Here is a 22,256-nt window from a genome sequence, read left to right as displayed (position 1 = left end):
TATCTGTGTTGCAAGATATACCACCTGTGTATAGAATACCAATTTCTTTACTACACCTAGTGAAGTAAAATCTTTTGGGCATAGCATCATTCTATTAGTCCATCTATACTGACCTCCATCAGGTTGCAAATTGAATATAATGTTTTTCTGCATCTAGCTCTGAAAAAATATTTGGCCTTCTAGCAGTGTGTGGGACTTTCTCTATTAGTCCATCTATACTGACCTCCATCAGGTTGCAAATTAAAAATATTTGGCCTTCTAGCAGTGTGTGGGACTTGTTCTATTAATCCATCTATACTGACCTCCATCAGGTTGCAAATTGAATATAATTTTTTTCTGCATCTAGCTCTGAAAAAATATTTGGGCTTCTAGCTGTGTGTGGGACTTGTTCTATTAGTCCATCTATACTGACCTCCATCAGGCTGCAAATTAAAAATAATTTTTATCTTCATCTACCTCTGAAAAAATATTTGGGCTTCTAGCTGTGTGTGGGACTTGTTCTATTAGTCCATCTATACTGACCTCCATCAGGTTGCAAATTGAATATAATTTTTTTCTGCATCTAGCTCTGAAAAAATATTTGGGCTTCTAGCTGTGTGTGGGACTTGTTCTATTAGTCCATCTATACTGACCTCCATCAGGTTGCAAATTAAAAATAATTTTTATCTGCATCTACCTCTGAAAAAATATTTGGGCTTCTAGCTGTGTGTGGGACTTGTTCTATTAGTCCATCTATACTGACCTCCATCAGGTTGCAAATGGAATATAATTTTTTTTCTGCATCTAACCCAGTCAATAGTTTTGGCCTAATACCACAGTTTGGCCACTCAGCTCTGCTCGGTTCCCATCCATTGTTTTTTTGTGCAAACAACTCCAGAGTTGTGAATTAGTTAACCACCAAAATGAGTGGAAAAAGGCCTGCTGCTGGTGGAAAGGGGAATAGGCGTGTTGGGAAGGGGAAAAAAGGTTGTGTCCGTGGGGTAGGTGTTAAAGCAACAGTAACATCTGCAGAAGAAAGACCATCTTCCAGCCAAACTAAAATGTCTACTTCTTTTAGCGGACAATGTGATAAGATCCCTTTCTTACGGCCACGCCAATCGCTACAAATTCCAGATGAGGCACAAAAACAGCAGGTGCTTCAACGGATATCAAGTGCTCCTTTAAGTGGGCTCTCCTCCACATCAACTTCAACATCACAAATACTCCAGTCCTCAAAGGTGTCACCCCAATCGCACTAGCTTCCTCACAGCTCCCAAATCTCCAGCTGCCCGTCTGAGTATGAGGTAGAACAGATGGTTGAGTCTGCAGAGCTGTTTACTCATACTATAGCCTGGGAATCAGAGGTCGACTCCAGCGCTTCTGTGAATCCAGACGAGGAAATGATCTGCACTGATGCCCAGAATCTTTAAGAGTCGGATCCAGGACCAGACGCAGAAGGTTCTGACCATAATGTAGACCCTCATTCCCAAACTGTAACTCCTGTTGGTGGAGACAATGAGGAAGACGATGATGAGACTCAAATACCTGATTGGAGCGACAACTTTAGTTTTTTGTCAGGGCAGGAACAGGTTGGCTCTGAGGACGACGGGTGTGATAACGCACAGGGTGATGATGATGAGGTTGGAGATCCCACTTACTGTCAACCCACAGTCAGCCAAGAGATGAGGTCAGCAGAGGAGGTGGAGGAAGATGCTAGTGACGACGAGGTCAGGTTGCGCCTTCCTGGACAGAGACGTAGTACTGGAAGCACGTCAACAACTGCATCCTCAAACACAACTCTGCCTCTCACCACAAGTCGTGGTGGCTCTTCAGGTCGCATGGGTGCTAAGCCTTGCATAGCCTGGGCATTTTTTCAGATCGATAAAGATGACCCAACTCGTGTTATCTGTAACATTTGTCAGCAAAAGCTAAGTAGAGGCCAAAAAATACATAGTTTGAGTACTTCATGCATGAACCGGCACATGGACATGAAGCATAAGTTGCAGTGGGAAGCTCAGTGTGCTACAATGCGGCCTAGCCGGCCGGGCCAACCACCGTCTGCCATATCTTGTGCATCCGCGGCTTCTTCATCCTCTGTGACTGGGGGGACAGCAGTCACACCTGTTTTGGGGCGCAGACCTGCCACCTCTTTACCCGCAACAGCCAGCGTGATTGGCAGGTCATCATTTTCTTTGGAGGTGGTAACACCAGCTGGTGTTGAGCGCTGTCCGACATCGATAGCACCACCTTTTGATCAAGGCAACCTAACATGTCCGCCTGCATTTTCCTCACAGACCGGCAGTTTGCCGGGGACACCCTTATCAACCCCGTCTAAGCAAAATAGCCAGCCCTCGGTCCCTCAGATGTGGACAAGTAAAAGACCATTTCCTCCTAGCCATGAGAAAGCTAAGAGGTTGAATTTCACCATCTGCAAGCTCTTGGCTACAGAAATGCTGCCTTTCCGCCTGGTGGACACAGAGGATTTTCGAGACCTTATGTCCGTCGCAGTGCCCCAGTACCAGATGCCCAGTCGGCACTACTTCTCAAAGAAAGGTGTGCCTGCGCTCCACCAGCATGTCGCACACAACATCACCGCTTCTTTGAGAAACTCTGTGTGTGACAGGGTGCATTTCACCACAGACACTTGGACGAGTAGGCATGGACAGGGGCGTTACATGTCGCTGACTGGGCACTGGGTAACTATGGTGACAGCAGGACAAGGGGCTGCTGTCCAAGTCTTGCCGTCCCCACGAGTTGTGCGTCAATCCTCTTTATGTCAAAGTTCCTCCACTGCTTCTGCCTCCTCAACCTCCTCTCGGTCTTCCACCTGCACCCAAAGCCTGTCTGGTCATGCCACAAGCTTTCTAACTGCGCAGAAGGGATCCTGCACACCTCCTTACTATGCTGGCAGTAGGGCTCAACGTCATCAGGCGGTTTTTACTTTGAAATGTCTGGGAAATGTGAGTCACACAGCTGAGGAGTTGTGGTCAGCTCTGGAGAACCAATTTCATGAATGGTTGTCTCCACTGGACCTGAAACCAGGGAAGGCCGTGTGCGACAATGCTGCAAACCTGGGTGCGGCCCTTCGCCGGGGCAATGTCACACACGTGCCTTGTATGGCTCACGTGTTGAACCTGGTTGTCCAGCAATTTTTAGCCCACTATCCCAGACTAGATGGCCTTCTGCAGAGGGCACGGTCGCTGTGTGCTCACTTCCGCCGTTCGCATCCCGCAGCTCAGCGACTTACATCTCTACAGAAGTCGTTGGGCCTGCCACTTCACCGGCTAAAATGCGATGTGCCTACCCGGTGGAATTCAACTCTGCACATGTTGCAGCGACTGTGGCAGCACCGACAAGCCCTGGTGCAATACGTTCTGACGTATAGCCTGGGCCAACGAGATCCAGAGGTGGGGCAAATCACGCTGGAGGAGTGGTCTCAGATCAGGGACCTATGCACCCTTCTGCACAGTTTTGAAATGGCGACGAAGATGTTTAGTGCTGACGATGCCATTATCAGCATGACTATTCCGGTGATTTACATGCTGGAGCACATGTTAAACAGAATTCGGAGTCAGGTGGTGGCACAAGAGGAGGTGGAGGAAGTAGAGGAGGAGGAGTTGTATGCGGAAGGGCTAACATCTGCAAGGTCCAGACGGTCGGCAGCACCAAGGCGGCAGGCATGTGAGGGTGGGGGAGATGGTTTTACCAGGGCGCATGGTAGCAGCCAAACTAGTGAGGAAGGTGCAGGAGCCCAGGAAGAAGTGGAGGACGAACTGATGGAAGACTCATCAGATGAGGGAGACCTTGATCACATTTCTGTTGTGCGAGGTTGGGGGGAGAGGACAGAGGAAGGAAGCATGATTGTTACCTCGCCACCAACACAACAGGGACTTGGTGCTCCTGGATGCGCAACACACATGAGTGCCTTCTTGCTGCACTACCTGCAACATGACCCTCGAATTGTGAGAATTAGAAATAATCCTGACTACTGGGTTGCCACACTGTTAGATCCCCGGTACAAAAGTAAATTTGCCGAAATTATTCCTGCCATAGAAAGGGATGCACGCATGCAGGAGTATCAGCAGAGACTGTTGCAGAATCTTACATGTGCTTTTCCACAAAACACCAGTGGTGCACGTAGTGAATCTCACAGTTCCAACTTGCCAACCGTGGGACCGTCAAGTGTTCAGCACTCAAACCGTAACAGAACCACAGTATCTGCTGGTAACATCAATTTTGCGGAATCATTTCACCACTTTTTTAGCCCATCCTTTGCAAGGCCACAGGAGACAAGAAGTCTGACACATAGTCAACGCCTAGAGACGATGGTACAGGAGTATCTCCAAGTAAACATTGAAGCCATGACTGTGTCACTGGACCCTTGCTCTTTTTGGGCTTCCAATCTGGATAAATGGCCGGAGCTAGCCACTTACGCCTTGGAGATCTTGTCATGCCCCGCAGCCAGCGTTCTGTCTGAACGTGTGTTCAGCGCTGCTGGTGGTGTGCTGACAGATAAGCGCACGCGGCTCTCCACTGATAATGTAGACAGACTCACGTTCATAAAGATGAACAAATCATGGATCCGAAATGACTTTTCTACCCCTGTGTCATCCTGGGGAGAGTAAAAGCTTGATGATTGGTTAAAATCACCTCACCAACCGTTTTAAGCTTTCAAATTACTAATCATGTTTATCTGTATCTTGGCTGGAAAATAATTTGGGCTTTGTAGCAGTGTGCAGCACTGATTCTATTAGGCCATCTATAATAAGCTCCACCAGATTTAAAATTACTAATCATGTTTATCTGTATCTTGGCTGGAAAATAATTTGGGCTTTGTAGCAGTGTGCAGCACTGATCCTATTAGGCCATCTATACTAAGCTCCACCAGATTTAAAATTAAAAATAATTTTTAGCTGCATCTAGCCCGGAAAATAATTTTGGGGCTCCGAGATGCGCAAGACACATAAGTGCCTTCTTGCTGCACTACCTGCAACATGACCCTCATATTGTCAGAATTCGAAGTAATCATGACTACTGGGTTGCCACACTCTTAGATCCCCCAAACTTTTCGATCAACCTTTTCATTTTAATAAAGACCAAAAAAATTGTCATTTTTGAAATTATAAGCATTAGCAGGTTATTAGAAACTGAAATCAAACAGTTTTCAACTCAAAACTTTATTCTAGGTGATGTTACATTTTCACATAGGACCCCTTGTTCGAAAGGAGCTTATGAACTCTCTCGTCCATTGAATTTGTCAGGTTTTGGATGGTTTCTGCTTCAATTGTTTTGCATGAGGACAGAATACCCTCCCAGAGCTGTTGCTTAGATGTGAACTGCCTCCCGCCATCATAGACACTCCTTTTAATGATGCTCCAAAGGTTCTGAATGGGGTACAGGTCAGGGGAGCATGGGGGTCACACCATAAGTTTGTCCCCTTTTATGCCCATATCAGCCAGAGATGCAGATGTTTTATGTGCAGCATGAGATGGTGCATTATCATGCAAAAAAATGATCTTGCTGTGAAATACACGGTTCTTCTTCTTGAACCATGGCAGGAAGTGCTGTTTGAGAAAATCCACATACATTATGGAGTTCATCTTTAGCGCCTTCAGGGATCCTAAAGGGGCCGACAATCTCTCTACCCATGATTCCAGCCCAAAACATTACTCCACCTCCTCCTTGTTGGCGCTGTAGCCGTGTTTGCGTGGGGTGTCCATCAACCAGCCATCCTCCACTCCATCCATCTGGACCATCGAGCGCTGCACGGCACTCATCCGTGAACAAAACAGTTTTGAAATCAGTCTTCATGTAATGTTTGGCCCACTGGAGCCGTTTCTGCTTGTGTGAAGTGGATAGAGGAGGTCGACAGGATGGCATATGCACAGCTGCAAACCTCTGAAGGACCCTGCATCTTGTTGTTCGGGGGACGTTGGAGGCACAAGCAGCTTCAAAAACTTGTCTGCTGCTATGACAAGGCTTTTTTGCCGCTGCTCTTTTAACCTGACGTAATTGCCTGTAGGAAAGAGTCCTCAATTTGCCCTTATCAGCACGCACACGTGTGTACTGTGAATCAGCTACATACTTCTTGATTGCCAAGACACTTCATCCTGATCATCGCACAATGTTGATTGTAGTCATGCCTTGACCTAAACACTCCACAATTTGTTGCTTCTCAGCAGCCGACACATCCTTTTTCTTTCCCATTTTGGCAGAAAATGTAGGCTGCTTAATAATGTGAGAGAGCCTTCTTAAGTAGTCTTGCCTTTCATTGGACACACCTGCCAAACTAATTAGCACAGGTGTCTGCAATTGCTTACAGTGATATAAAGAGCCCTGACACACATCACCATCAATGAGTTTAACTGACAAACAAACAAATTCTTCCCTTATCACTCCTAAACACTTTTTGCATAATAATTTGGAACGCAGTGTACATGTGCTTTTCCACAAAACACCAGTGGTTCACGTAGTGAATCTTACAGTTCTAACTTGCCAACTGTGGTCTGTATGGAGTTGTTCAATAAAGGGCCCAAAATTAAGATAACATAGATGGGAGAGGTCTCTATGAATAGGAATTCCTAAGTATTTGATACCCTGTGAGGGCCAGGCAAAGGGAAAGTTGGACTGGATGGAATCCTATATGGATTTGGGGAGGGAGACATCGAGGGCCTCAGACTTCGCTGCATTGATTTTAAAATTTGACCATGTAACAAAGTGATCTATTTCAGCCATAACAGCATGGATGGATATATGTGATTGAGTGATATATACTAGTACATCATCAGCAAATAGAGAGCACTTGTACTCGGTGCCTCCCACCTCAATCCACCTAATATTGGGGTTATGGCGAATTGATGAGAGCAGGTGCTCCGTCACTAGGATGTATAAGAGAGGGGACAAAGAACATCCCTACCTTGTCCCATTGGTGATTGTGAAAGGTGATGAAAATGTTCTGATGCACCCCCTGGGCCTTGGGACACCCGGAGCCGGACCCTTTTTGGTGGATGCTGGCGGTTGTAGTCTTCGTGGCGGCGACCCGGTTCCGTGGCTCAGGGTGGTCAAACCAGTGGCGGAACTATTTATGTGGTTTTGATGTTTAAATGTCCGACTACGCCACCCGTGGATTGCGGTCAGAGTGAACCGCCGCTGCAGGGCAGACCGCTGAGGCTGGTGTTGTGGGTGCAGCAGAGCGTAGCATAACTCCCCACGGGAGGAGTATAGCCTCAGGGCAGTGTATGCGGAGGATGGGGGTGATGGTGCAGGGCAGCAGCAGTAACGACACGGAGTCAGTGATGCAGTCCAGGGCCTTTACTCACAGTTCTTATTATCCAGACCACGTCTGCAGGTAACGGCTGCCCACGTCGTACTGTGCTCACCAGGTGAGGGGCTCAGACAACTCCCAGATAACTTTGGAGCGCTTCACAGGACCCCCTTTGTGTGTCCTTTGTCTGGCCTTTCTTACCAACCCTTCTGTCCGGCTGCCTCGGGCCTCCTCTTGGTAAACTTGGCGCCAATTTCCCTGACCCTATGTGGTGCCTTCCTAGCGGGTGTAGCGAGGGGCTGCGCCACATAAAATGTCACAGCCTCCGGTTTCTAGCTGAGGGTCGTTTCCTGCCTCCACTAGTTTCGGGGACCGGTCTCCCCCTTTGGCCTGACCCCTCCACGCAGGTGGATTCGGGCGTGCGGTGGCGACTCGCCCCTCCGCACCCCTGGGATCCCTTCATTCCTCGTTCCTGGAGCCTTCTCCGCTCCTCTTCCTTCCTTCTCCCTCTTGCAGGCCTGGGCCTCTGTTACTAGGCCCGCCTCCGGAGCAGAGCTCATGCAGAGCCCCTGCTCCCTGCCACTTCTGCTCAGACTTCTCTGCACTGAACTAAGATGGTGCCCACCTTTTATACTCCCTTCTCAATGCACCCAGGAACTGCTTCCTCCCTGCTCCTGCACTACAGGGTTCCCCTTCCTCAGTGTTCCCTCCCCCCACTCCAGCCAGGGACAGGGACTGTCGTGCCCATCTCAGAGGCATATTGGTCGCCCTGCCCCACGGCAATGTGGTGTAATGCATGCAGGTGTCGGGTCCTGATCCACACTCCATCCTTACCTGAGAGTGAGATATCACACCTCTGGGTGAGGTGCAATACCTCTGTAGCAACCGAGCCCTCAGGGTGCTACAGTTCCATTTATCTTCAGCCTAGGTGACGTATTGTGATACAGGGCCGTGATTTTGGCTATAAAAGGGTCCCCTAGTCCCCTACCCCAAGCTTTTTAAGAGAATCATATATGGCGTGCCAGGAGACTCTATGGAATGCTTTCTCAGCATCCAACGATAGTATCTAATTACAAATTTTTAACTGCATCTAGCCCAGGAAATACTTTGTGCCTAGTAGCAGTGTCTGCTAGTCAGCGGATTATCCCGGCTGTTAAGCAAGCTACACCACCTGTAGTTTGGACACTTAATTTTTTCAAAGGAAATGCTTCGGGACCACGGGATACTCAGTGAAGAGCATCAGGAGGCACCCCAAGGCATAGGGGCTGGGACTGGCAGTAGGATGCCTTGCGGTGGACAGCCGAGCTCGATCCTTATAAAAGCTTTTTAACTGCAGCAGCTTTAGTGGACGCTACTGGAGCTGGAATTATGCGGCTGCTGGCATGAGACTTGCCCTCCAATAGATCCTTGCAAATGGATTTAAAGTGTATTCATTCAAATTAGAGAGACAATTTAAATTAAAAAGCTTAGAGCTGCCTCCATCACAGGGGGGCTCGCTCGAGCCACCAGCGGACAGGCACCAGTATTGGGAGAGGGGGGCTGGCCGTCAGGGTTCACCGCGGCTCTGGCACAAACCCGGCGACACGGAGGTGGCACGGGCAGGAGCGGACTGAACGTGTCGGCTTCTCACTTTTTGGATTTTAGAAGGGCATGACATGCCTATATCTGTGTCTCCCCCTCCTTTTACTCCTCCACCTCTTTTCTTTTCGCATGACTATATGTACTTGTCACTTTTCCATGTGTTAGTTGTGTCTTCTGAGCAGTTTGTCAGCTTTTGGACACCTTTGAAGGTGTTTTCTATGTGTTTCTATGTGTTTTTGTTTGCCTGCCATTGGTTTTAACGGTGTTCGAAGGTGTTCGACGAACAGTTCGACGAACAGTTCGGCGAACACACGGGTGTTCGACGAACCGAACTCGAACACTACGGGGGTGGCTCAACACTAGATATTAGAGGGTGAACGGCAGCACTTTGGATCAGTGGTTAGCACTGAAGCCTTGCAGCGCTGGGATCCTGGATTCAAATCCTAGCAAGGACAACATCTGCAAGGACTTTGTATGTTCTCCCCGTGTTTGCGTGTGCTTCCTCCTCAGTAAAAAAGCAGCCATAGAGTGTCTGGGAACCTTTCCACACACTTTTCTTAGCCAGGACTGCTTCTTGGAAGGGTTGGACGGTCCCACCAGAGAATCCTCTGGTGTGCCTTGGCTTCTACCTCAGGAGAGTTCATGATAGCACTAACTTTGCTGCTGCTATAGGGCTCTTGAGCGGGTAGAAAGGTTAGCCATCAGAATCAAATCCTCTGGTGGGCACAATGTTTTTCAATCTGAAACAGCTTGTCAGTGGGAGTTGTATTTCACCACAGCCATATTCTTTAGCTCGGTGAAAGGACTGGCATAGAGGGAAACCGTATCTACCCCGGCTGTCATTTCTCCGTCACCAGGTTCAACCCATTGTCACACACGACCATGCCTGGCTGTATGTTTAGCGGTGAGAGCCACAGATCAGGCTGCTGTGTTACAGCTTTCAACAACTCTGCAGCGCTGGGCGGTTTGTCACCTAAGCATTAAGCATGTTATCTTCAGCACAGCCTGTTGCCACTTGGCCAAGGCAGTGCTGCAGTGCTGTCAGCTTGTGACTGATATGGTCATTTCGGAGATGGAGGATGAGGTGCATGAGCTAAACAATGTGATTACATTGAGGTTAAATTGGTGACGCTGTTTTTTATACTAAAGAAAGATCCTATTGTTTTGGTTTTTTTACGTTTTTTTTTTAAGACAAATGCATTCACCAGGAAATGTCATGTTAACATTTTACAACCTTATCTGGCAATGTGGTGTGTGACACATCATCAGACACATCCTGTTTTATTTATGATGGAGGGACTCTGAAAGTCATAAAGCCTATTTTTATAGGGACATCAGACGGCCCATGCTATTCTTAAAAGGCCAGCAGTCGGCCCTAGCTATTGTTAGAGAGCCATCAGCCGGCTATGCTTTGTTGTTCCCATTATTAACAAGTGGGTCTCCTATACTGTTATTGCGTATCCAGGGACTGCAAGGGCAGCCAAAAATTTGGACGCAACCCAATACTCCTTTGAAGAGACATAGAGGAGGGTCTCAGTTAAAAAAATGTTCCCATTATAAAGGAGCGGGTCTCCTTTAGGGGTAATGCCCATGCTGTGACTGCAAGGGCTGACAAAATTTGGGAAAAACCCCACTAAGAATTTAAAGACACATAGAGCAGGGCCACAGTAACAAGGTACGACATGATCCCATTAGAAAGGAGAGGGTCTGCTATACAGTTATAGGGTATGCAGTGAGTCCAAAGGCTGTCCAATTTTAGGAAAAACCCCACTAAGAATTTAAAGACACACGGAGCAGGTCCACAGTAACAAGTACGACATGTTCCCATTAGAAAGGAGAGGGTCTGCTATACAGTTATAGGGTATGCAGTAAGACTGACAGCTAACCAATTTTAGGAAAAAAAGAAAGACCCCACTAAGAATTTAAAGACACACAGAGCAGGGCCACAGTAATGACAAATTCCCATTAGAAAGGAGAGAGTCTCCCATAGTGTTGGCCTATGCAGTGAATGCAAGGGTTGCCAAAAATTTGGAGGCACTTCAATGCCCCTTGGAAGAGACGTGGAGCAGGGCCTCATAAAAAAATGTTCCCATTAGAAAGGAGCGGGCCTCCTATACTTGTAATGCCCATGCACTAAGTGTATGGGCTGACAAACATTTACCCCTGGGGGGTATACATGAACATACTGTGTAAAAAAAATTTTTTACGGTCATCATAAACACCCTTTAAAAAAATTAAGTGGGTGTTGCATCACGGACCACGGTCACCCTGGTGATATGGTGGTGGAGGATGAGGAGAAGGAGGAGGACAAGAGCAAATAGCCAAAATCAGGAAGCGTATACCCATGTGTGGGTGTGAAAAGGTGCATGGGAATTCACTTCTCAAGAAAAGACACTGGATTGGAGTTTATGTTATGCTGTTATCATTCGGTGGTGTTGAGAAGTCTGGCCCAATCCAGCCCTTGTTCATTTTTATAAGAGTCAGCCTGTCAGCATTTTCAGTTGACAGGCGGATGCACTTATCAGTTATAATTCCACCAGCGGCACTAAAAACACACTCTGATAAAACGCTGGCGGCAGGGCAGGCCAAGACCTCCAAGGCATAGAGAGCCAGTTCATTCCACGTATCTGACGCGCCCCTGGGCCTGCTGTGTCGCGCAGCGTCTCGCGCACGGGGGCTTACCCGGAACCGGATCAGATGAGGGTTGTAGTCTCCGAGTGGCGGGGACCCGGTCCGTGCCCAGGGAGTCAGACTCAGTGTGTGGCAGTCTTGATAGATGTTATTTGAGTGTCGACTACGCCACCCGTTGATTTGCAGCTATGGAGCTGCCGCTGCAGGGCAGACCGCTGAGGCCGGTGTAGAATTGTGCAGCGTGATAGTATAACCCCCAACGGGAGGGGTATGGCCTCAGGGCAGCCGACGTGGAAGATGGGGGTAGCAGGAACCACTCAGAGACGGTGCGGTGTAATTCAGGGTCTTTACTGGTAACAACGATAGACCCTCCCGGAGTACTTGCTAGCGAACGGGGCCTGGTCAGTCCTTGAGCAGATGGGATCTCCCCTGGCCAGGCGGAGTTGTAGGCCTCCCAAACTGACTGTACTCTTCTGGCTACCTTGCTAGAAGCGGATATAAGTAGCCCACGTCCCTGAGTGTACCGTGTGGTGCTCACCCGTATGGCTGGTGACTCGGGGCCTTCTATTGGCTTCCGCTCCACGATGGCGGTGCTGGTCCCACACGTGTGACCGTGCCTTCGGGTTTCTGGGCCTGAGGACCTGAAATCCCCTGATGGTCGGCTTCTGCTGCTGGGTAAGAGTTAGTCCCCACAGCCTCGGACGCCGGGTCCGGTAAGAAAGCTTCTCAGTCAGGGCGAGCTCTGCAGCTGCCAGCCCCTGACTCGTAGTAGTATTGCTCCCACTGAGCTCCTGCTGTTTCTTCCTATGACTGTTTCTTGTCTCTACTCTCCTTGACTCCTAACCCTGCTTCAGCCCCGGGTTTATATAGGGGAAGTTCTTCCCCTCCCAGGACTGTGCAGGAGGTGTGGCATGCACAGGATCCCTGACCAAAGGACCTCCCACCTGCTCTCAGACGTAATATCTCTATCACTGTGGCAACCAGACCCCTGGGGTGTCACATTCCCCCCTAGTGAAATTTAGTACTCCGGGACTAAACATATTTTTAGAAAAACATAACAAGGTATAACAATAACAATACAATAAGAAAAACACATAAGATGGTTACGGCGTGTCCGCAACCGGGTGCAGTCTTTGAAGAAAAGCAAGGTGTCCATTTCACCAAAACAGGGAGACGTAACCAGGTAGGGGGTCTGTCCTACCCCGAGTCCTTAACAGTCTTTAGTCCGTCCTGGGTTACGCTCCAGCTATGTACACAGGATTCCCGGTAAATCCACCAAGGACTCCTACAAATAACTAGAAACACAAAATTATACACAAGCAACAATACACAGGTAAACATAAATAAAACAATTTATACACTTCAAATCCTCCACCGTGCGGGTAACTGGCCTCTAGTGGCCCTAGTGGACCTACGGAGCTGACTGTCTGGCCCTGAACTACAGGGTGTAGGAGCTGTCAAGGGTAAACTGGGCAGCTGTCTACCGGCTCTTTGGCTCACTAGGGATATGGCAGGCTCACTGCAAGCAGAGGGTTGATCCTCCTGGTCTGCGGGTGTGGGGTCTTCTGCCTCCTGGACCGGCTGTTCTTCCAGCTCTACCTGTTGCTCCGTAGGTGCTTGGGATGCTGGTTGGAGGAAGGTGAGTACGGGTACCACAACTGCACCATTGACTTGAGTCCAAGACCGAGGGAAGTCCCCGAGCACAGTACTAACCATATCTTCCCTTTCCTCTACGGGTCGATGGTCTTCTTGTTCCTCTTCAGGGTTCCTCAGTTGTTCGGGACACTTCTTCAGGTGGTCCCGGGATACAATAGCTGTGGTTTCCCCTCCGTCTTTACTGATGGTACAAACCTTCGGGTTCTCGTGGCTTGAGGGCAGTACGGTGTACGGGTCCTTTTCCCACTGGTCGTCCAACTTGTGGAGCCGTCTCTTCCTCTTCAAGACCTGCTCTCCGGGTACCAGGGGAACAGCGGGAGCATACTGGTTGTAAGTTTTCTCTTGTCTTTCCCTAGCCTGACAGAGACTTCGCTCCACGCTCTCCTGTATTCTCCGGTACTGCTGCTGCCTCTCTGTGTCCCAGACTGTTTTTGGTGAAGTGTCCTCGGGTGTCAGGACTCCCATTTCCAGGTCAACAGGTAACTTACCAGGTCTTGCCCTCATTAGGTAAGCCGGGGTACGGTTGGTGGAACCTACCGGGATGTGGTTGTATAGGTCCACCAGATCGGGCAACTTCTCAGGCCACAGACTGCGTTCTTCCAGGGGCAACGTTTTTAAAAGATCCATTACCACCTGGTTCATTTTCTCACAAAGTCCATTAGTTTGCGGATGGTAGGGTGTCGTCCTTATCTTCCGGCAGCCATACAGATTGCAGAATTCCTGGAAGACCTCCGCTTCAAAGGCAGGTCCCTGGTCCGTCAGCACTTGGTCGGGGTACCCGTGTGGACGGCAAAAGTGCTGCTGGAAGGCTCTAGCTGCTGTTTGAGCCGTTAAGTCCTTGACGGGGACGACAACCAAGAACCGGGAGTAATGATCCACGATGGTTAACGCGTAGACGTAGCCACTTCTGCTTGGGGTCAGTTTTACATGATCCAAGGCTACCAGTTCCAACGGTTGCCGGGTGACGATGGACTGCAGGGGAGTCTTCTGGCTGGCACGGTCCTTCCTTCTCAGGTTGCACGGGCCACAGTCTCTGCACCACTTCTCAATGGTTCCCCTCATGCCTACCCAGTGGAATCGCTCGCGCAGCAGGAACTCCAGCTTCTTCCACCCGAAGTGTCCAGCTCCATCGTGGTATGCCTCCATCACCATGGCTGCGTCTCTTCGTGGCACCACTACTTGCCAGAGTAGTTCATGCGTCCGGGAGTTAACCATTCTGCGGCACAACTTCCCCTTGTAAAGGAACAGTCGACTCTTCTCTGCCCATAGTTGTTTGGCTTCCTCCGGAGCGTCTGGTTCAAGGCAAGCCTCCGGGCGAGTCAGCATCTCCTTCACCAGTCGGACGGCAGGGTCGCTGTCTTGCGTTTCCGCCCAGTTGTAGTGAGGTAAGGGGTTCAACGTAGCAGCCTGCTTACTCCTTACCCGGTGGGAATACTGGATAGTCCCATGACGGTGGAACGCAGGGAGTTCAACTTCCAGTCCCTCCGGATCTTCTCCTTCGTCCGGCAGGTTGGGCATCCTGGACAGGGCATCCGCGTTGGTATTGGAGCGTCCGGCCCGGTATTTGATTGTGAACTCGTAGTTGGACAGACGGGCCATCCACCTCTGCTCCAGGGCACCGAGTCTTGCCGTGTCCAGGTGTGTCAACGGGTTGTTATCCGTGTACACGGTGAACCGGGAAGAAGCGAGGTAATGCTTAAAGCGCTCGGTGACTGCCCATACTACTGGCCAGGAACTCTAGCTTAAATGAGCTGTAATTCTCGGGGTTCTTTTCGGTGGGTCGCAGTTTTCGGCTGGCGTAGGCGATTACTCGTTCCTTCCCCTGCTGGATCTGGGACAGTACGGCTCCTAGCCCGATGTTACTGGCGTCGGTGTAGAGGATAAAGGGCTGGCTATAATCCGGGTACGCCAGGATTTCGTCCCCCGTGAGGGCCATCTTCAGCTGGCGGAAGGACTCTTCTTCCAGCTCCTCCCATTTGAAGGGCGGCTTCTGGTTCTTGGCCTTCCGGGACTGGCCTATCAGGAGGTCCTGCATAGGTGCTGCCTTTTTGGTGAAACCGGGAATAAACCTTCGGTAGTAGCCTACCAACCCGAGGAACTGCCGCACTTCTTTTACGCTGGAGGGGCTTGGCCATTCCTTAATTGCGGTGATCTTATCAGGGTCGGGAGCCACTCCGTCAGCGCTCACCACGTGTCCCAGGTACTGCACCTTTGGTTTCAGGAGGTGACACTTGGAGGGTTTCACCTTTAGGCCGTAACTCGCCAGAGCTTCGAACACTTCCGCCAGGTGTTTCAGGTGGTCCTCATACGTCTTGGAATATACGATGACATCGTCCAGGTACAACAAGACCGTCTCGAAGTTTCTGTGGCCCAGACAACACTCCATTAGTCGTTGGAAGGTTCCCGGTGCGTTGCAGAGTCCGAACGGCATGCAGGTGAACTCGCTAAGTCCCATCGGGGTGGTGAATGCGGTCTTCTCCCGGTCCGCCTCTGCTACAGGAACCTGCCAGTACCCGCTAGTGAGATCCAAGGTAGAGAAGAAGTTAGCAGATCTTAAAGCAGCCAATGACTCCTCTATCCTTGGTAAGGGGTACGCATCCTTGTGTGTGATACGGTTGATTTTCCGGTAATCTACACACATCCTCATGGTGTTGTCTTTTTTTCTGACTAAGACTAGTGGAGCTGCCCAGGGGCTACAGCTATCCCTGATCACCCCAGCCTCCTTCATGTCTCTAAGCATCCCCTTGGCGTGTTGGTAGTGGGCAGGGGGTACGGGTCGATACCTCTCTTTTATAGGAGGATGGTCTCCCGTGGGGATGTGGTGTTCTACCCCCTTGACTCGCCCGAAGTCTAACGGGTGTTTACTGAACACTCTCTCGTACTCCTGAACCACCCGATAGACTCCTTGTTTCTGGTGTGAGGGAGTGGAGTCAGTACCCAGATGTAGTTGCTGACACCAGTCCTCCATGTTTTTCTTAGAGCCGTTACCTTCCTCCGGGTGAGATGGAGGCAAGGGTTCCACAGATTGTATAGAATTTTGGTTAATGGTATATAATTTGGCTAGCGTGGCATACCGGGGCAGGTACACTTCCCTCTCCCCGATATTTATTATGCGAACGGGCACCCTCCCATGGCGTACATCAACCACCCCCCGTGCTGTCAAAATGGTGGGCCTACTGTCTGAGTAAACTGGTTCTACCATTGCCTGGTAATCCCTACCTCTCAGACCAATAGCTGCCCGGCACCAAATCATCATTTCACTTTTTGGGGGCATGGCAATAGGAAAAGGGTCACACATTCTTACGCTACCAATCTCACCGCCGGAGAGTTCCACCTGTTGCCGTCGCATCAGTGCCCGGATCTCTTTCTGGAGCACCCGCTGCTCGCCGGAGCTGGCGTTCTTGGCAACCTGCTGTAAAAGGAAAATCACCTCTGCAAGACAATTTTCAATTACATTACTTCCTAGAGTTATTTTTGGGTGACTCTCATGTTTGTCAATATCTACAATGATCAGTCCCTGTGCTGCCAGTTCGACTCTACCGATTTTGATGGTCACCTCTTTAAATCCGATCTGTGGCACGGGCTGGCCATTGCTGGCGATGATACTCAAGTCGTCGTCAGGGTAGCGGGTAATATCCGAGTCATTCCAGTACTGCTTAAAGAGCACGTACGGGATGGTGGTGACCTGCGACCCGGTGTCCAGTAGGGCACTCATGGGAATGCCATCCAGTACCACCGGCAAGACTGGACGTCCTCCCACATATCTGTCGCGCCAGTTCGATGGGCCTGGTGATCTTTTTCCTGGGGGTTGGCCCTCTACCCCAGGTTGTGCCCGTTTAAAGAACAGTACCTTGCCATATGTCCGGGTTGATTGCAGCGGCGGCAGATGGGTCGTCCGTCCTCGCTGTATCGGTCACTGGGTCTTCCTCTGGCGGTGGGGTCCTCCTTGGTCGACGCCACGGGATGTCCTCCGGTCCGGATGCCAGCTGGATCTTCCCTGGGGTGGAAACCTGTAAAGACTGCACAGTTCGGGTTAGCGCAGCAACGCTCTTAGCTAGCTCTTGGACCTGATGGTGTAGGTCTGGAGCCGGGTCATTGTCCAAAGCCTGCGCATCAGCTCCCACAGGCCCTGCCGACAAGGGCGCCGCCTCCTGGTGGTAAGTAATAGCTGGGCGCCTGTGGGTCATAACGCCACCCGGTGCCGGTTCTCGGAGCACCCGGATGGCTCTGTCCTTGAACTGTGCAAAGCCCAGATGGGGATCCTGTAAGGCCATCGCCCGCAACTGGGTTCGGTGGGCATTACAATACAGTCTCTCTATAAATTGTTCAGTCAACAGCCTGTCCTCGTTTCCCACTCCATCAGGGTCGGTCTGCTTAATGGCCCTCAGGGCCTCTTGTAGGTTTAGTGCATAGTCCCTTATACTCTCATGCGCTCGCTGCTTGCACCCGTAGAATCTAAGCTTAATCTCGGCTGACGTGCGGGTATCAAAGGTATCCTTCAGCCGGGTTAGTATCCCTGCGACAGTCTTCCTCCCAGGTGGCCAGGATTTTATTTCCCTTTTAGCTGCCCCGGTTAGTTGGGCCACCAGGATGCTCACTTTTTGCTCTTCCGTGAGGGGGTACACCTGGAAGAGGCTATCCAGCTTTTCTCTAAAGTCATGCAGGGTATGTGACTCCCCTGAGTACTGGGGTAGCCAAGCTGCTCCCGGGATATAGGGCATGGTGAAGGGCATAACTGCAGCAGCGGTGGCGCTGGCGGGGGTTGAGGCAGTGAAGCTCTCCTCTGTATCCGACATCTTCCTCCCCCCTAGTGGACCGTGGCCTACTTTGCGATGATCCTGTTCCGTAGGCCGCGGCTCCGCAGTAGATCGTCAGGGTTGAGGACCTTCCGTCGCGCTCCGGTGACGTCGGCGTCTGCTGGGCTCCTTCCAGGACCTTACGCAACGTCCGGACGTGAGGCGGGGCTTCAGTTCTCGCGCGCTTTCGAAGTCCACGCCCCTCTTCTTCCCGCGCGGCGTCCTCAAGATGGCGTCCAATGGCGGGAAAACTCCACGGATGGCGGGAAGAAGGCCGAAGATGGCGCCGGATGGCGGGAAAACTTCGCGGATGGCGGGAAGAAGGCAGAAGATGGCGCCGGATGGCGGGAAACCTCACTACTGGTAAGTTTGAACAGTCTTTGCTTTTCAGGCACGCAGTACCCGGTGGTTGCGGGCACGAAATCCTGCCGACTACGCCAAAGTTGACGCGCCCCTGGGCCTGCTGTGTCGCGCAGCGTCTCGCGCACGGGGGCTTACCCGGAACCGGATCAGATGAGGGTTGTAGTCTCCGAGTGGCGGGGACCCGGTCCGTGCCCAGGGAGTCAGACTCAGTGTGTGGCAGTCTTGATAGATGTTATTTGAGTGTCGACTACGCCACCCGTTGATTTGCAGCTATGGAGCTGCCGCTGCAGGGCAGACCGCTGAGGCCGGTGTAGAATTGTGCAGCGTGATAGTATAACCCCCAACGGGAGGGGTATGGCCTCAGGGCAGCCGACGTGGAAGATGGGGGTAGCAGGAACCACTCAGAGACGGTGCGGTGTAATTCAGGGTCTTTACTGGTAACAACGATAGACCCTCCCGGAGTACTTGCTAGCGAACGGGGCCTGGTCAGTCCTTGAGCAGATGGGATCTCCCCTGGCCAGGCGGAGTTGTAGGCCTCCCAAACTGACTGTACTCTTCTGGCTACCTTGCTAGAAGCGGATATAAGTAGCCCACGTCCCTGAGTGTACCGTGTGGTGCTCACCCGTATGGCCGGTGACTCGGGGCCTTCTATTGGCTTCCGCTCCACGATGGCGGTGCTGGTCCCACACGTGTGACCGTGCCTTCGGGTTTCTGGGCCTGAGGACCTGAAATCCCCTGCCGGTCGGCTTCTGCTGCTGGGTAAGAGTTAGTCCCCACAGCCTCGGACGCCGGGTCCGGTAAGAAAGCTTCTCAGTCAGGGCGAGCTCTGCAGCTGCCAGCCCCTGACTCGTAGTAGTATTGCTCCCACTGAGCTCCTGCTGTTTCTTCCTATGACTGTTTCTTGTCTCTACTCTCCTTGACTCCTAACCCTGCTTCAGCCCCGGGTTTATATAGGGGAAGTTCTTCCCCTCCCAGGACTGTGCAGGAGGTGTGGCATGCACAGGATCCCTGACCAAAGGACCTCCCACCTGCTCTCAGACGTAATATCTCTATCACTGTGGCAACCAGACCCCTGGGGTGTCACATATCCAGCTTGGATACCCAATAATTATAAGGTACAGAGGAATCACGGAGTACGGTCGGCAAGGTACTCCCTCAGCATCTTCCCAAACTTTGCACTCCTTGTGAGAGTACCCCGCGCCTCAGGGCCTGTGCGATGGGAGGGTCTGAGAAAACTCTCCCAGAACTTTGACAGTGTTCCCCTGCCGCTGCTGGATTGAAGTTGTGTCTCTCTCGCCTGTACTCCTTGGTTGTCCAACAAAGTGTGCCCTCTGCCGCCAGCGTTTTCAGATGGGAATTTTTTTAAAAGTTCCGCAACAAGGGCCTTCTGGTACAGCCCCATTTTTGTAGACCTGTCCGCCTCAGGAATAAGAGATATAAAGTTCTCCTTGTAGCGTGGGTCTAGAAGTGTCACCAACCAGTAATGACTGTCACCCAAAATTTTGAGAATGCAAGGGTCATGGGTAAGGCAGCGTAACATAAACTCAGCCATTCATGCCAGACTACTAACAGGTAAGACTTCCGTGTCATTACCAAGAGGATGACAGACCATGCTCTCCTCCTCCTCTCTGTCCTCTGGCCATCCACGCTGAACAGACCAGCTGTGCAGGTAGTACCGTCTATAGTGCATGAAACTAGCTCCTGTCCATCCTCCTCCTCCTCCTCTTCCTCATTGTCACCCAATCCACGTTGGGATGAGATGAGGCTTGGCTGTGTGTAATCACACTGTATGGTTCCTTGCTCCATCTCATCATGCTCCGCCTGCAATGCATTCTCTTTGATTGTGAGCAGAGAGCGTTTCAGAAGACAGAGAAGCGGGATGGTGACGCTAATTATGGCGTCATCGCCGCTCACCATCTTGGTGGAGTCCTCAAAGTTTTGGAGGATGGTACATATGTCTGACATCCATGTCCACTCCTATGGTCTTATGTGTGGAGTCTGAACTGAATACCGACGGCCTTGTTGATGCTGGTACTCAACAACTGCCCTCTTCTGCCCACAAATCCTTCCCAACATCTGTAGTGTAGCATTCCAATGCGTGGGGACATTACACACCAGTCTGTGAGCCGGAAGCTGAAAATGCTGCTGAAACACTGCAAGGGCGGCTGAAGCTGTAGCTGACTTTCTAAAATGGGCACACAGGCGGCATACTTTAATAAGAAGATCTGGCAGCTCCGGGTAAGATTTGCGAAACCGCTGAACCACAAGGTTAAGCACATGGGCCAGGCATGGTAAGTGTGTGAGCTCGCCTCGCCTCAGTGCCGCCACCAGGTTCCGGCCATCGTCACACACGACCATGCCTGGCTGTAGGTTCAGCGGTGTGAGCCACAGATCTGCTTGCTCTTTCAGAGCTGTCCACAACTCTTCAGCATTGTGCGGTTTTTCACCTAAACATATTAGCTTCAGCACAGCCTGTTGCCGCTTGGCCGAGGCAGTGCTGCAGTGCTTCCAGCTTGTGACTGATGTGGTCATTTCGGAGATGGAGGCTGAAGAGGAGGTGGAGGCTGAGGAGGATGAGGTGCAGGAGCTGTAGACCGTGGGGGCAACCCTGATTGACCTAGGGTCCGCAATCCTTGGCGTCGGGAGGACGTGTTCCGCCCCAAGGTCCGACTGGGTCCTGGCTTCCTCTATGTTAACCCAGTGTGCCGTCAGCGAGATGTACCGTCCCTGCCCACAAGCACTTGTCCACGTGTCCGTGGTTAGGTGGACTTTACCTGTAACTGCGTTGTTGAGAGCTTGGCTAATGTTTTGGGACACGTGCTTGTGTAATGCGGGGACGGCACACCGGGAGAAATTGTGGCGGCTGGGGACCGAGTACCGAGGGATGGCCACCGCCATCAGGTTGCGGAATGCTTCCATCTCCACGAGCCTAAAAGGCAACATTTCGAGCGCAAGCAGTCGTGAAATGTGAGAATTTAGTAGTGTGGCCTGTAGGGCGTTGGCTGCGCTTGCGTTCCAAGGACTGAGGTATGTACAACTGAACGCTGCGCTGGGACAAGGTCATGGACGTGCTTCCTGATGCTTCTACTTGAGAGTGTGCAACGACAGGTGCAGGGCAGGAGGCATCTTCGCATGCACCATGGACAGGGGATTGGCTTGCATGCACAACAGCGGAAGAAGCAAGGGTACGACCCGCAGACACTGGTCCTGGACCCTGGGGTTCGGCCCACAAAGTCAGGTGCTTTGCTGCCATGTGCCTGATCATGCTGGTGGTGGTCAGGCTGGTTGTTTTGCCACCCCTGCTGATGCTGTCCTGGCAGGTGGTGCAAATGGCCTTTTTGGGGTTATCGGCAGAGTCTTTAAAAAACAACCAGACTCGGGAAGACCTAACAGTTGTACTGGCAACTTCCTTCATGTTGGTGTTACGGGGAACGTTTGCCTGCCTTCTGTCTGCGGCCACCATACTGCTTCTTCCTGCCTGTTAGGGTGCTCTGCCTCCCTCCCCCTGTGTGCTGCTGTCCTCGCTCTGCATGTCCTCCTGCCAGGTTGGGTCAGTTACTATATCGTCCACCATGTCGTCTTCCACTTCCGCACCCTGGTCCTCCTCCTGACTTTCTGGCAATTGTGTCTCATCATCGTCCACCTCTTGTGACACTTTCCCACCAGCGCCTTCGTGTGACCGTGGCTGCTCAAATATTTGGGCATCGCTACATGCGATCTCCTCTTGCACCGCTTCAAGTGGACTGAATCTATAAATGGAAAAGTGAACAGCTATTCAGAGTGTCCAAGTGTGGGATCAGTTGTCTCTGGGTACTCGGCATGGTGGGAGGAAGGAGGATCAGGGTGAGGAATATGCGGTCCAGACTCACAGCTACTGAGACTTGACCATGTAGAAGACAGGGTGGTGGTGGTGGTGGTGGCTAAGTGACAGGAAGCATTATTCGCTATCCAACCAACAACCTTTTGACACTGCTCTGGGTTCAATA

This window comes from Phyllobates terribilis, unplaced genomic scaffold, assembly GCF_046119375.1.
Source record: "Phyllobates terribilis strain yellow unplaced genomic scaffold, ASM4611937v1 Scaffold_4__5_contigs__length_816908805, whole genome shotgun sequence".
NCBI lineage: Eukaryota > Metazoa > Chordata > Amphibia > Anura > Dendrobatidae > Phyllobates > Phyllobates terribilis.
This window is presented reverse-complemented; position numbering follows the sequence as displayed.